A 16,042-nucleotide genomic window follows, 5' to 3' on the forward strand; every position below is an offset into this window, starting at 1 on the left:
ATCATGTATTTCAATGCAAATCAATGTATTTAGTTCTACATTTAGAAAATATTTTCTTTATTATAGTAGCCATTTTTTTAATCTGTGTAAAGAATAACTGGATGTTTACAAAAGCGTTTTCATATTGGTAAAGGCGTCTGCAACTTTTGTGAAGCATCAAATCACTGGCATATTAACTATCAAAACATGTTTATGACTGCTGAAATGTATTATTGCTTTACAAAAGTGACATATTGTGCATTTCTATTATACACAATTTGTACTAAAGCGATCAAAAAAGTTCATATCAATAAGTTTTCTCTTTGCACCACCAGGTGGCAGTCTTTGTACTTTCATTTCGAGGGTGCAGATTGCATACGTTTTATTAATATGTATAACTTTATTTATTTTATTAATAACTATAACTTTATATATTTAGTTAAAAATATGTACCATTTTACCAAGTGTATATAACTACTACTGTAAGAAAATATCAGAATTGGGAACATACTTTCTGTATTATCTTTGCTTGAACTGAGCCGATCTAATCCTGTTTATATGAATTGAACCTGCTCCCGATCAGGTTTGACCTAGCAGAACTGTTGCTATGACAACAACTCTCGGATCAGCTTTGAAGAACGAAACGATCCTGGATCGTGTCAAATCGTCAATATCCAAATCCAGCTAACTGAGTAATCCACGTACGAAGAACGGACCCCAGGTGTGAAATGCCTCTGTTGTGTAATATTGTTGTTAGATATGCCCATGGCAGTCACTTAGATGTTGTTTATAGACTATCACTAAAAGTTTAGAATTTCAATAGCCTATTAGCTTAACGACTTAACGAAAGTAGACCACCCTCACCAGAATACCATTTTTGAAAATGGTACATATTTTTTTAACTATATATATAAAGTTATGTCATTAATAAAATAAATTACGTTATACATATTAATAAAACTTATGCAATCTGCACCCTCGAAATAAAAGTACAAAGACTGCCACCTGGTGGTGCAAAGAGAAAACTTATTGATATGAACTTTTTAGATTGCTTTAGTACAAATTGTGTATGATAATAGAAATGCAGAATATGTGACTTTTAAAACAATAAATAATACATTAATGCAGTCGTAAACATGTTTTGGCAATTAATATGCCAGTTATTTGGTGCTTCACAAAAGTTGCAGACGCCTTTCACAAAATCAAAATGCTTTTGTAAACATCCAGTTATTCCATAAAGTGATTAATAAACCGGCTACTATAATTAAAAAAATCTTTTCTAAATGTAGAACTAAATACATTGCTATGCATTGAAATACATGATGAATACTCTTGACACAAGTGTAAAGCCTGCAGTTGACAACAAATGTGGAAGGTTATTGCGTGTCATATTTAACAAACCGTTTACTGCTAATTTGATGTAATTTTGGTCACATGGATAATTGAATATTAATCAGATGATGTCATTACGCGGCTGTGCCCTCAGCCAATCATATCATTGCTGATCATGATTTCGAGGATCAACAGATCTGTCCTTCACAACACACGCAGCGATCTCAGATCAGTTCATCCAGACATTCTAATCTGATTCGCGAACTTGTTTGAAGAACCAAATTAGAGAGAGGTCAGTTATCAAGATTAAAAGATCCAGCATCTGCCAAATCATCTTAGATCATTTAAGCGAGGTACGAAGAACGGACCCCTGATGGTCGGGCTTCATGTTTTTTTTTTTTTTTTGAGGGGGGGGGGTTCTGATAAAAAAAGATCTCAGAATAACATATTGGCTTAGGCGATCTTAAAAAAGCATCACAAATGAAAAATATATCAGCACAAACTAATTAAAATATTTTAGAATATCATACATTTGGGGTGACTGGTGATTTCATTATTTTTAATTCAATATTCAATATTTTAATAATAGAAGCAGGCAAGCAGCACCAACAAAACTTTCACTGAAACAATCAAGCACAAATGAAACACACAAACTAGACTATTTTGGTAAATATGGAGCAACTGAGGTCGAGAGACTTCTAAATGAGCTAATATTATTTTAGGCCCACCAATATATTTTTTGCAGCACAAATGAGTACAAATTGTGAGCAAACGAAAATAATACATTTATGCAGGAATATATCTGATGTTTATTTCAACAATACAAACAAGAACAAATCTAACCAAATATTTGGGTTATATCTAAACAACGAAAACAGAGTAAGTGTTTATTTAAACGGCACAAACCAGCACAAGCGAATATGACACCAGGGGGCTGTTCCAGAAAGCAGGTTATGTGACATACCTGGGTAAGTTTGAGAGTAAGTAGGTAGATAACCTCAGCTTTGGTTCCAAAATCGGAGGTAACTTCTGGGTATGTTAAGTAGCCATAGCAACTTACTCTCTGAAGATAACCTGCTCCGGAGCAGGTTATGTTCAGAGAGTAAGTTGCTATGTTCCAGAGTTTGTCTGTTTCAGAGAGTTTACTGAGCATTGCGTGCTCTTTTGATGAGAATATTTATGGTTGTGGATGCACAGATACACGTTTTTTCATTGTGAGGGTTATAAGTGCATTGTTTTTTTCATAACCAAATTTATAATGTTAATGTATTTAACAAACCTTTTTGAAATCAAATGTGACAAACCGCGGGTCTGGGTTTACCATGGCACCAGGCCCGGCGCTACGGGGGGGCAAAGGTGGGCATTGCCCCCTCAGAAAGAATTTGTGCCCCCCCAGTTTTTATAAAGGCTTGTTCACTCAAAACTGAAAATTCTTTCTGTCATTAATTACAAACACTCCCGTCATTCCAACCTTTAGAACACAAATTTAAATATTTTAAAATATAGGACATAGCAATTGAATTATGAAAAATTGTGGGGATAAAGCTATCCTATAGTCCAGAGATCCGGTCCCCGCATCAGGTCTGGTGCGCCCGTAAATAAAACACGCACACGGCGATGGAGGCGCACTCAACTTACAAGGGAGAAAAGTGTTTGACATGAGATGAGCAGCTTAATTCATTACATGTTTTGGTTAACTAATTATTTAAACACAACTCTCTTGAGCTCTAAAAGGAAGAAACGCTGAAGAAATTTGCTGTTAAATTAATTTTAGCAGAGACGCAAATGCCAGTCATTTATTAGTTATTTGGGAAGACGTAGCCTAATAAAAATGTTTTAATAAAAATAAATAGCTCACTGCACAGTCCCACAGTAGGCTACACTATAAATAATATTTAAATTAATTAATTATTATTATTATTATTTTTACAATTAAGCTAAAATTGACAAAACGCAGAACCCTTTGAATGTTTGCTTTCATTTTGACATTGCTAAAAAGCGAACTTTTACAGTTGTGTAGAGAAACATCCCATTATGCAGCAGCAGTCAAGGTATAACACATAACAAATGCCTTTTGCGTTTAAAGATGATCGACCTGCGAAGTCAAGTTTGCAGTGTTATAAATAAAATATAGTGCTTAGTGGATTTACCGCGGATCAACCGAGAAGCCTTTTACATGCTGCAGGTAGGCTCAATGATCATCTTTTAAAAATATGTAATTTAGGCTATACTGCTATTTGCTCATGCAAAATTAAACAACATAAATAAATTGTAAACCTATTTTAAGAGCTAAAATACAGTCAGCATATCAAATTTGTTTTGACTTGTAGCTCATGGCCCTAAAATGAAAATAACCTGAAAACAAGTTATTAAAATAGGCTTAATAAATAAATAAAATGACGGGTAGGCCTATAGCCTAATGGTTTATGATGGTTTACAACAAATGACACCAGACACCAACACAGTTATGATAGCCTAAGATAAATCTTTATTTTGACATTTAAAATGATGAAAAAAGTTATATAGCCTGAGTTGCGTGTTATCCGTGCCAAACTAATTTTCACGGTAATAACTGTGAATTTTGGATTCTTTTTTAGGTATTTTTCTGGCTACACTAATGCATTAAAATTAAACTAAGTAATTGTTTTAAATGACATTAAATTGTAACATTTAGCTTTTCCCTAACACTGATGTTGGTTGGATAATAGGCTACGTGAAGCGGGATGACTGCTGATTTCACAAAATTTATTTACCGGTTACGAATAGTCTGATCGTGGGTCAGCTTGCATGTGTGGGCATAATTTGACGTCTTTACCTAAAACTTTAAACATTCATATGCCTGTTATTTTAAATAAAACGGAAATAAATAAGGGGAATAACATGGTTTAAAGCACTCGTTTGGCACTAAAGCCATGATCCGTCTGCATTAATAAGCGGTCTCGCTGCATTAACGTCATTAATAAAATCAGTAAAAGCAAAACTGTGCATATTATTATTACTATTAAAATGTATATTACTGCCTTAGGTCAGTAACAAAGTAAAGTAATAATACATGTGAATTAATAGCCTAAATGAAAGAAACAAGGGAGACCAAAATCAGTCACCAGGTCTAGTGCCCCCCTATGGATTTAAAATACCCCCTCAGTTCTGACATACTGGCGCCGGGCCTGCATGGCACCGAACTGTTTTTTACACTTTTGTACAGTTACTTGGTCATAAATCACTGCTTATCATTACACAGTTGATTCAGAGCACGGCAATAGTGTAGTGGACAGTGCGTCGTTAATGAACAACGGAGCTCACAGCGGAGCGAGTTTGAATCTAGTAGGAAAATCTACCTATAATTTAAGATGTAGGACGTCGTTTATATGTATACATTCATGCACATACACCTACATTTTTTAATATAATATTTTTTTCAGGGTTTCCAAATGCTTGTGTGCATTTGCAGCCAATTTTAAAGCTCCATCAGTCACTAAAGGACACTGATAATATGAAATCTGTCCATAGTATAAATGTGCAGGTACAACTTAATTTTCTGTCCTCAATCTTTTGGTGTTTCAACTATTAAACTCATTACTGCTTCCACCTACCAGCTCATATGTGATGACCCCACCTCATCACTATATGTTGAGGCTAAATGGCTGATTTTTAGGATGTAATGATTCAAGTGTATAACACAAATATAGTAAAAAAAAAAAAAAACATAAAGCAAATGTTGCTTTACACAATGTTTATTTTTATTATATTTGTATTATACAATAGAATCATTACTAGTCACTACATTGTTACTTGCTGGAGGACAAAAGATACCCTTTTCTGCCTTATACAATGACACCCTACCTGCAGCCTGACCCAGAGGAAATCTTAGTGCCCCAAGCAGACAAAAGAGATGGAAGAGTGCTTAGAAATATAATTTGTCAAAAAACTGTTTAGTCAAATATTTTGGTCTGTTAATTTCTTAATTTCCTGAAATAAAATGAATGATTTTTTTTACACTGCTTTATACACGCACCTTTCAACGTGTAACATACTTTTCATATACATTTCTCACCTTAAGGTGATGCTCATGTGACTATTTATATTTGAAGATGGACCTTATACAGCTACTTTAGAATTTAAATTATATATATATATATATATATATATATATATATATATATATATATATATATATATATATATATATATATGTATGTATATAAAAGATTTTGTGATCCAAGGGTAATATTCAAATATGGAAAAGCGCAGACAAATTCTTACACTCAGTGGCGCCCCCAGAAAATTTTCTTAGGGGTGGCCAGAAGAGGCCGCACCAAATCTTGGGGTGGCACACATAAAAAAAATAATAAATTCAGTGTAATGTTATATTTTTGTTTCTGGTAAATGAAATAATGTAGTTTTTATTCATTTAATTAATTCTACTTGAAATATTGCAATTTATTATTTGAAATAATTCAGTGTACATGTGCAAACCAAATAAAAATCTATGTTTAGTTTAAAAACACTTTTTATATACTGTATAAATAACTTCTTTTTTTACGTGCCTTTATTGTACATCATACGAGATATGTCTAAAATTAATGAAGATTAATGAGTTTATTATTCCCAGTGATGGGTTGCAGCTGGAAGGGCATCCGCTGTGTAAAAATGTGCTAGATAAGTTGGCGGTTCATTCTGCTGTGGTGACCCTGGATTAATAAAGGGACTAAGCCGAAAAGAAAATGAATGAAAGAATAATGAGTTTATTAATTACCCAAACAAATAAACAAACAGAACAAAAGGCATTACTATACACACTCACTATACCTAATAATATTATTTATCCATATTGCTTTTTGAACCATTTTATTAATGCAGCTTCTTCTATTGATATACTGTAGCTTAAGGTAAATATTAAATAGCTATTGCTGTCTATTGAAGGTGTGTGCGTGCTGTCAAGGACGATCGGGGAGGGTAGTGGTGGTTCTAGTTTAAATGACACCCTGGGCGAACCACCCTATACACCCCCACCTCTCTTGAATTGTTAAATTTGTTATTCAATAAATATAACAATTTATTTATTACAATTAATATTAATATACAATTATTATTCTAAATAAAAAACAGAAATCAGTCCTAAATATTACTGGAAAACAACAACTGGAGTGATATGCCAACATCACTTAAGAAACCTTTTGCATGAAAATTAATTATGACAATTCTAAAGAATACAAAAAATGTATTATAGAATTATCTGTGATCTTAGACCAGATCATGGCTGAGAAATCATGTTATGAAGTCTTACCTCCCTGACTCATTATCCCTCCTTTCTGCTTTAAAGGCATGCTTAGTAAAAGTAACATCATCATCATCATATTATATAAACTTTAAACGACTTTCAAAACTCGCTGCGTGCCGACACCTCTGCACAAAAGGCTGTTACTCCGGTTTCACGGCGCATGAGCGGTGCCTATTATGTCAGCGTGCATGCAAACAACCAACCGGGATTCACACAGGAGTGCGTGAGGCACGCGGGAATGGTTTTCCGCGCGCATGCGTCAGTTTGCTTTCACCAGCATTGAACCAGAGGGGGAGAGCTACGTCAGTAACACCAACAATAATTTAGTGACTGCATTTTATTTATTTATTTATCTAAATATTGGGAATTTATAAGTTCATTTAAATCAATAATATCAACCGCAAAATTATATTGGGGTGGCCAAAGGGGTGGCCACAGGGGTGGCCAGAGTTTACCGAGGGGGGGCCGTGGCCACCCCTGGCCACCCCTTGGAGGCGCCCCTGCTTACACTGCTTGTTAGTTGAAGCAGAAGGAACTTCGTCTGCATGCAAAATAAAAAGCATAAAAAGAACCTAAAGCTACCTGACAACAATCACTTACAACAGTGACGGATTGTGTGGTTTAAGTCAAAAACTCAACCACTCTTTCTAGTGGACCACAGCAGTTAGACAGGCCTCTTTCTATTAGCTGCATGACAGAAAGAATATTCTAGAGTGATAAATACAGAGCTCCAGTAATTAAATATTACCTTTTGGGAGAATGTTTCTGTGTTTAATGACTTTGGACAGAGTTCTAGCTCCAGAAATATTAAAATTTCTATAAGCCTTATTAGTCAATACACATTGTGGCCTTAAGAAATTAATGGCAAGAAAAATAAATGCATGAATGGTTACACAACATACTCAAAAGGATGTTAAAGAGAAGTTTAATTGTTCATTACAATGAATAAAATGGAGGGTGGCATTTGTAATTTAATGAACTAACAAACTTTCTTATTATTTTTTTTCTTTTCTTATCTATTTCTTATTCTATATTTCTTTCCTTCGTTGAAGCAGATGTGTAATCTCTGTGTTTAAAACCTCCAGCTCTGCCTCTGTAAAGTGCGTTGCCCTTTTTTTCTCACCGTGATTTTCTATGGTGACTCGTGAATTCGGCGATCTACTGAAAATGCCTTTAGGTGTGGGCCGTGCACGCGCATTAACCCGCAGTTATCTTCAGGAGGTTGATTTAACTAACTTTTATCACCTGTTTTGGAACCAACATACTCGCGGTAAGCAGGTTTCGGGTAAATCAACCGAGAGTTTAGGGTTTAGCAAATGGTAAGTTAACCCAGCTTTCTGGAATACCCCCGAGTTTTGTACAATTTAGAGGAAATAATGGTATGGGGATGACGTCACGGTTCTCGGAGTGTTTTGATTAGGCAATATCTAAACAATAAAATTAATTGTTTATTATAATGGCGCAAACCAGCGTCTGTTGTTTAATTTTGCTATTTATATAAATTTTACCTGAATGAAGCAAAACTAAACAAAATATACAAAACAAACATTTAAAACTGCGTTGCGTGTTGCATTTGCGGCGCGTTCTGACTGTGTATTAAAGGCAGATAATAAAGCTCATAATAGACAAATGCTATTTATTTATCCATCCAAAATATTTCGGGAGCTTGACTTCACTATACACCCCAGTTCTTCTAAATTAGTTTGTGCTGGTTTGTGCCATTAGAATGAACATAAAATATATTTTGCCTACTTTGAAATAAACTGAATGTGAAAAAGTGACTTCACTCTCCACCCCCTGCAGACTCATTAAACCGATGCGGCTCGTTTGTGCTGCTACAACAAACCTTTTATCTCAGGACCCCTTTTTTATGTAAAGGGGACAAAAAAGTCTTAATGAGAAATGACGTCCCTTATACCATTGTATCTTTGTCTACATAGTCTTACCTGTTTGTCACACTCTTTAATCAGTTGCTCATTGGACAAAGATAGTCTGCGCCTTAATTAACCTCGAAATCCAAGAAGGAGGGCAGTGTTTGTTTATCACTTATATTCATGTTTTTCGCAGTGTTTACTTCAATCGACCTTCGTTTGATGGGGTACTTTTCCATTGTGATCATTATCTTTCTTTATTGCTTAATCTAACTTTTTCTGATAGGATTAGTCTAGTTCAGGGGTTTTCAAAGTGTGAGGCGCGCCTCCCCTGGGGGGGCGCCAGAGCATGTCAGGGGAGGCGCGGGGAAAATATATAATAAAAATATAATTATTAAGTTTAATTAAGTTTATTGTCGCGCTCGTTCTGATCAGCTGTGTTGTCGCGCGCACGCTCAAGAGCGGTGTTGTCACGCGCCTACTTAAGGGCGGGACCGAGGGTGTGCCGCGTTGCGGGGGCACTTTTGATCATTTTGGAAGGGCACTTTCTATCCAGGACTAAAAAGGGCATGTGCACTGCACAGGTTGAGCCCTATGTGTGCACGTGCCTGCAATGGATCGGTTTCTAAGACCCCCCGATTCAAAGACTTCAAGTTCAGGGCTTAAACCCAAAAGACGACGATATGATGATCAGGATTTGAGTTTAGGATTTACGTGGACAGGACCAGCTGATGAACCACGACCTTTAAGTGTGGTTTGTCAAGATATTTTGGCTAATGACAGCATGAGATCCGCTAAACTTCGACTGTTTTGACTGGGATGAAGAGTTCTTGGATCTGTTCTATTCATATTAACCATCATCCTAGTTTTAAAAAAGTTATATTAAAATACTTGTTATTACTCTGTAAATAATTGCACTTTCATGCAAATGTTGATAAAAGTGAGTTAACAGTCTGACATCTGTCTGTGTCTTTATATATACTGTATATATATATATATATATATATATATATATATATATATATATATATATATATGTATATATATGTGTGTGTGTGTATGTATGTATGTATGTGTGTGTGTGTGTGCGCGTGTTTGGGGGGAGGGGGCGCCAATGGATAAGTTGTGTCAAAAGGGAGGCCCACTGTCTTAGACTTTGAAAACCCCTGGTCTAGTTAATGGTGATCACCTGTTTGCGTGATTGATTGCCGATGAAGCTTTATTAAAGCGTTAAAAGGTAGGTTTGTTTGATTCCTTATTGCTTTACACACAATAGAAAAGATAGAAATGATAGAAGTTACTGCATGTTTTTTTTCTCCTCTAAAGAGATGCATAACTATGAAGGTTGCAAGCAAAGAAAGCTGAGGTGTTTTTGTGTTTGTGCTCAAAATATTTTTTAAAGAATTCTTTTAATTACATGGCGATATTATAATGTGCTGGTTTGCTGTTAATTATTAACCTTTACACAATTAGACTCGGGGCTGGAGAAAGCTGAACTGTCGCTCTAGGCAAAGGACGGTCACGCCGGGTTGGGGGGTTGGAGTCGCGGACGCCGCCCTCTCTATTCTGCCGCCCTAGACGCGGATATAACTGAGGGCACACGTTTGACGGTAGTGTCGGGACGCCGCCCTCTCTATTTTGCCGCCCTAGGCGGCCGCCTAGGTCGCCTCTATGGACACGCCGGCCCTGATTAGACTGCATAGCCAGACTAGTTTAATGAAATGATTTACCCAACAGCAAGAATTCTATGTACAGTTGAGGTCAGAATCATTAGCCGTCCTGTTAAATTTTAATAACTTTATATTTTTTCCTTTTCTGTTTAACAGACATACTTTCTTTTCAAAAATATTGCTTAAAGAGGGCCAAACATATTGACCTTAATTTTTATTTATTTTTTATAAAAAAACTGCTTTTATTATAGCTGAAATAAAACAAGTAATAAGACCTTCGCAAAAAAAAAAAAAAAAAAAACAGTTGTAGGAAAACTGTTAAAAATTCTCTGTTAAAAAAGCTCTGTTCAACACAATTTGGGAAATATTCGAAAAAAACAAAAATCATTGCAGAGGTAATACTTTTGACCTAAACGCTATGTGCCCTTATATCATCTTTAAATATCTAAAATTTTTTTTGTTCTCAACAACACAAATATTTTGAAGAATGTCTGTGCTGTAGAAAGACCTGTAAAAATCAAGCTGTAATTTGGTGTCTATTTAATGGGGACAAAATCATACTTTAAAATAACTTTGTGATTTATTTTCCACCAACAATTTTTAAAAAATGGTCAAATAAGGTTGCTAATAATGTATATGTTAATCGCAACACAATAACAGTATTGTATATCAAACAGTGTAACAATCTCAAAATATGTTCTCTTTTAAGTGCAAAGATGAAAAGTATAACATCAATGACAAGACAATTACTTCGGTACACATAGAAGTTAATTACAATTTATAAATGTTTAAACTGATACGTCAAGAACAGATCATAAATCATAGCAGGATTTAAGTAAAAAAAGTACAACTGAAATGAACTTTACACAACATTTTTTCTTCAATAATTATTTAAATTGAATCGTGGAACTGGTCATGGGCATAAGGTGAAAAAAAATTGTTTTATAGACTGTTCTTGAATTAAATTCCTCAGAGGCCAGTCCAAGATATTTATTGTCCAAATATTTTAGCCCTCCTTTGTGAACAGTATCACATGGGGTTGCATTTTTGTTGCAGAGAGTGTTGTGACTCGGTCACAGAGGTCATCATATTTTTCCCAGCTAAGAGAGGTTCTTCTGCAGTAAGCCAGATAGTGTCCAAGATATTTTCTTGTAGTTCCTGGAATGAATGCGACAACCCTTCTCAGAGTGAATAAATGGTTGTCCATCTCTATGGTTACAAGGATTTCGGACAGCGGATGGTTTGTGTCTGCACCTGTTTCAATGCAAAGTAGTGGTCCAGTTAGAGCTGTCAACCTACACTAGTCTCAATGTTCGGTTCGGTTTCGATTATCATGCAATCGATTCGGTTCAATTTGATATTTCGGTGCATCACGGTGCATTGACAGTGCTTTTCATACACAGTTTTATATTTTCTTCACAGCAGCAGTTCTTGTATTAAAATGTATGAATATATTTACATACTATTTGTAATACAATTTTATGTCATTAAGCAAATAATATAAACAAATATAAATATCCAGCTCAATTTCTGATCCTTGTCTTGTTCTCTTACACCTCTTTGATTGGTCACACCCTCAACAAAAACTGTTGCGATTTGGCTCTTGCACGCTGCGCTGTTCACAGATGAGTGACGCTGATAAGCGGCAGGAGGCAATCTCACAGCTGATGTATGATAGAAGAAAAGTGGAGAAAACTCTGCAGACACACGCTCGTTTCTGTATCCAGAAGTAAAACTGTAAAACAGCCTAGAGGAGTAGAAAAGCCACGCCAGCAGGTCAAATGTGCCACTGTATGTGTGTGTGTGAGTGTGTGTGTGTGTGTGTGTGTGTGTGTGAGAGAGAGAGAGAGAGAGAGAGAAATGAAGTACTTTCATTCTCTCGATTTCAGTGAAATAGGGGCTTTTGTTGTATATGTCAGTGAAAGACTGATCCAGCAAACACACACAGTGAAATTGTGCATAGTTTATAAGTTTTAAGTAGTTAGAGCATTGTAAATACTCGCGATCGCCTCCCTCGCAACAGAGCGCATATGAGGTAAATGACGTCAGTAATAACCGGTTATGATTATAAATATACCGTGCACAGAAGAAATGATTAATTTTGACACCCCTAGGTCCAGTGATGCTGCTGTGTGTGACTGAGCCATTGGAATTTCATTGATGTACCTTTAGTTTTCCAGCCATCTGAACATTCTTGGGGTGATTTCAGTGGCTTCAAACACTTGGATGTGTTGTAGTGTAGTGCATCTTCCAGAGCTGCTTGAAGACTCTTTAGTCCACCAGTCTGTAAAATGTCTGCATTGATTGTTAGGAGTGAGATGGTTTTCGTAATTGTTGCACTTGGTACTTGTTTCAATGTTGAACTGATTATTGTAACAACATTGCATTCTGGACTGTCCTCCCTCACACCTGATTTCAGGTGAACACTTTCAAATATTTCCAGCAGCAATTTTGCCCTCTTTGCATAAGCAGCTCTTCCAGCTCCTTGTATGACAATGGTCTTCACCAAATCGAATATTTCAATTTTTTTGTGCTCTTTGTCAAGGTAATTCCAAAATGATCCACTGTCACAGAAAGCAGAGCAAAGGCACTGACAAACGGAGTCAAAGGCACAGGTATTCCTTACACTTGTCAACTGCAAGGTGTGTTTTAGCCTGGTAGTTGCCATTCTTCAAGACATTAAGTTTTGTCTTGTTTCTTTTCAAGTTTATGTCTGCATGTAACCACTCAGAACAAGGGGTCAGGTACGACAGTCGCTTTTTCGGTGGGACACCAAGGCCTTTCCAGTTTTCAACAGGGTCGTCTTCTATGGTTTGCTGCTTAACCTCTGCATCATGCTTACTGTAACCACGTTTTGGCTAAGTCTTCTGTGTCTTACTGTCAGTGGGCTCCATTTTCTTCACTGGTGCAGATGAAAGCCTCATGTTACCCTCAAGAAACTAAAGATGGCGTATGACAAACTGGTCCATTCTGATTGGGAGGCTTTCATGTTTGAAGAGACCATGTTTTATATTTTTAAACTCAGCCTCAACATTTGCAGATCTTACTGTGTTGTGTACACTTTTGAAATGTGGAACCATCACAGCTGTCTAAGATGGGAGATAGCATGCCATTCTTATGATATTTGGGACAATTTCTGGAAGGAAATGAAGATTGTCTCTGTCACCATGATGTGCTGCAATCTGTTTTCACAGATTTCTGTCACCCATGCTTTTAGATCTGTGTGCAGTGCCTCATTGAGTTTGGGTACTTCTGTTGAATGGTCATCTTCATTGACACATAGCAGGACTCCCTCTGCAAGTCGTGTCTTAAGTTGAGCTTTGCAAGTTTCTGAAACAACAGGTAATCCTTTATCATTGTTTCCTTCTGATTTACTGAAGGCAACAACTGAAATTGAATGAATCAGGTCTCTTGCTGCTTCCAGTGAATCAGATTGTAAAAGTTGTGCCATAGCTTGTAGATAGAACTCTCTAACTCGGTTTCCTTTTTGACTTAAGCATTCCCACCGGCTGATGAGCTTAATGCAGTGTGCCACATCTACTCTAATGAAGCATGGTGGAAGTTGTAGGTCTTCAGGCTTCTTCAATCAGTTCTTTGGAGTGCTGATGATGTAACTTTTCAGGTCTCGATAAGGAGTGAAGGCCTTAACCAATGCTCCAAGAAGTGCTAAGGAGAAATCACAAACTGCTTCTTTTGGTGCAGCAGCACTGGCACGTTGCCATTTGTTTAACCAGTTGGCAATAGAATTTGTGGTGTGATTTTCTAATAGCATTTGGACAACTGGAATGGGATCTCCCTGTGAACACAAAACGCCTTGATAGGAAAACATGGTCAGAATTGCCACATGTTCTTTTCAGTCTTTTTACAACTGAACCTGTTGCAGCAAGACTCACAACAGAACCATTGTACTTGGACTTTATTTGGTAAGTTTGCATCTGGGATGTGGCCCAGTAATGACAAAAAACCTATCAAGGCCTATGTCGTGAATGCTACCATTGTGGGGCACACTGTATTTGAACAAGTGCAATGAAAGGATTGGGTCTTTGTCACCAAGCTTTTTGTCACCCATCTCTTGCTTGACTTTACGTAATGTCGCTAGATTTGGTAGGTGACTAGGCTCTGGATCACCAACATCCATCATTTGGTAAGCCTCCGCTGCTCTCTATACATGTGGCTGTTTTCGTCCTTCTCATAGCTCTGATGATACACATATTCTCAGATCTCCTGACAACCTCCGTTTCACTTTGCCAGTATGGAGACTGTCATCGCCATTTTTGATTGTACATGTGAGCTTAACTGGTTCATTAGCTGCTGGCATTTCAGCTTTTATAGAAAGTTGTGCATCACATTCTTTGCAATGGTCAATTACATCAATGTAGTGAGATGGAATATTTGGAAAGATTTTTGCTCTCCTAAATCTAAGAGTGCATGATGTCTGTTTTTTTCCACATTTCGTCATACAACACGTGTCCATGCTCCACGTTTTAGGATGGTGTATTCCATTTTACATTTGTGCTGGGATTTATCATTGTAAGTTACTTTTTCAGGCCAGATTTCTGTCCGTCTTCATTGGGAAAGACAGACTTCAAACTCAATGTCATAACATTGATGTCACCAACTCTGTGCCAGTCATTCCCAACGCTGGCCAGCAGAGGTCATCATTACCGGACTACTGACATTACGTCATCCTCTCAGACACTTAATGCCACACACCTGCTTCACATCACACTGATTACCCACGCACACATATAAGCATCCCAAACACACACTCCAGTACGAAGTCTTGTTCTGCTCCTGCTGACATTACTGAGCGGCTCTCATCATTGCATGATCTCCCTGTTGCTAACCTGGACTTTGCCTTGCCTTGCCTTGCCTTGCCTTGCCTTGCCTTGCCTTGCCGGTCTTGAACCCAGCCTGAATATTGACATTGATCCTAGCCGCCTGCCTCTGACCCATACCTGCAATATTACCCTGTGTATGCCAGCTGCTTGCCTATTGACCCAATACAACTGTGATTGATGTGAGTTCGCACACTAGTGCATACTGTGTGCTCATTAAACTCTGCTTAATAAATATTCTGCAAATGGATCCCTCTGTGTCAGACCCTTCGTTACAATTGACTTTGCAGATGATTTTCTGCCATTGACTCTTGTGAATGTAAATCTGCTGAGCTTTCTTGTGAGCTGTCAGGGTTTGGATCCTGATCTTGGACATTTGTGACTGCGCGAAGCTCATGGATTTGCCAGATTTCATGCCTATTTGTCTTGACAAAAGTGTAAACATGCTTTGGTGCCATTTGGTTGTTCAGCTGATGGCTTAAATCTGCCCACAACTTTTCTGAGGGGAACGCTATGTTTTGTAACAATCTCTTCCTTTGCAGCACTGATGACTTTATTGATGTCATCATTTTCACAAGCTGGTTTCTTAGGCATCTGATTAAATTTTTTTTTATTATTTTAATGAATTAATTCCAGTTATTTTAAATAATTATTGGTATAACCAATTAGGCCAATTTATTTTGTGTGTTTAAGTTATAATCATTAAAGTTAAACCCTTGAGTGATTTTTAAATTCTGTTTATACTGTTTGTCAAAAAATACCCATCTATACTAAAGCTCGAAAATAAAAAAATCTAATTTTAATTCTAATCTTTTGCGTGAAGAAATAACCTCATCATTCATCACCTCATTTGTGAATGTCCAGCTGTTCTTACATCAGTATGCAGTATTTTATGAAAGTGTAATCAGTAGCCAACAGTGATTTTTCTTAAAGTAAAGGTTTATTATTTAATGTTAAAGGTACTTGCATAGGTGTAAAATGTTTTTAGCAAGACATTATGCATAAAAGTTAAAGAAGGTGTTTGTGTGTGTGTGTGTGTGTGTGTGTGTGTGTGTGTGTGTGTGTGTGAGA

At 36.8% G+C, this 16,042-nt stretch overlaps 1 long non-coding RNA gene across 1 annotated transcript; it reads left to right on the plus strand.

The window, feature by feature from the left end:
* Nucleotides 1-1,732: 1,732 nt before the first annotated feature.
* Nucleotides 1,733-14,579, plus strand: LOC141377484 (uncharacterized). Its single transcript, XR_012389666.1, has 4 exons — nt 1,733-2,244; nt 7,946-8,391; nt 10,385-11,408; nt 12,248-14,579. It is a non-coding gene; the product is annotated as an uncharacterized lncRNA (long non-coding RNA).
* Nucleotides 14,580-16,042: the final 1,463 nt, after the last annotated feature.

Source organism: Danio rerio, chromosome 14 (genome assembly GCF_049306965.1).
Source record: "Danio rerio strain Tuebingen ecotype United States chromosome 14, GRCz12tu, whole genome shotgun sequence".
Lineage (NCBI taxonomy): Eukaryota > Metazoa > Chordata > Actinopteri > Cypriniformes > Danionidae > Danio > Danio rerio.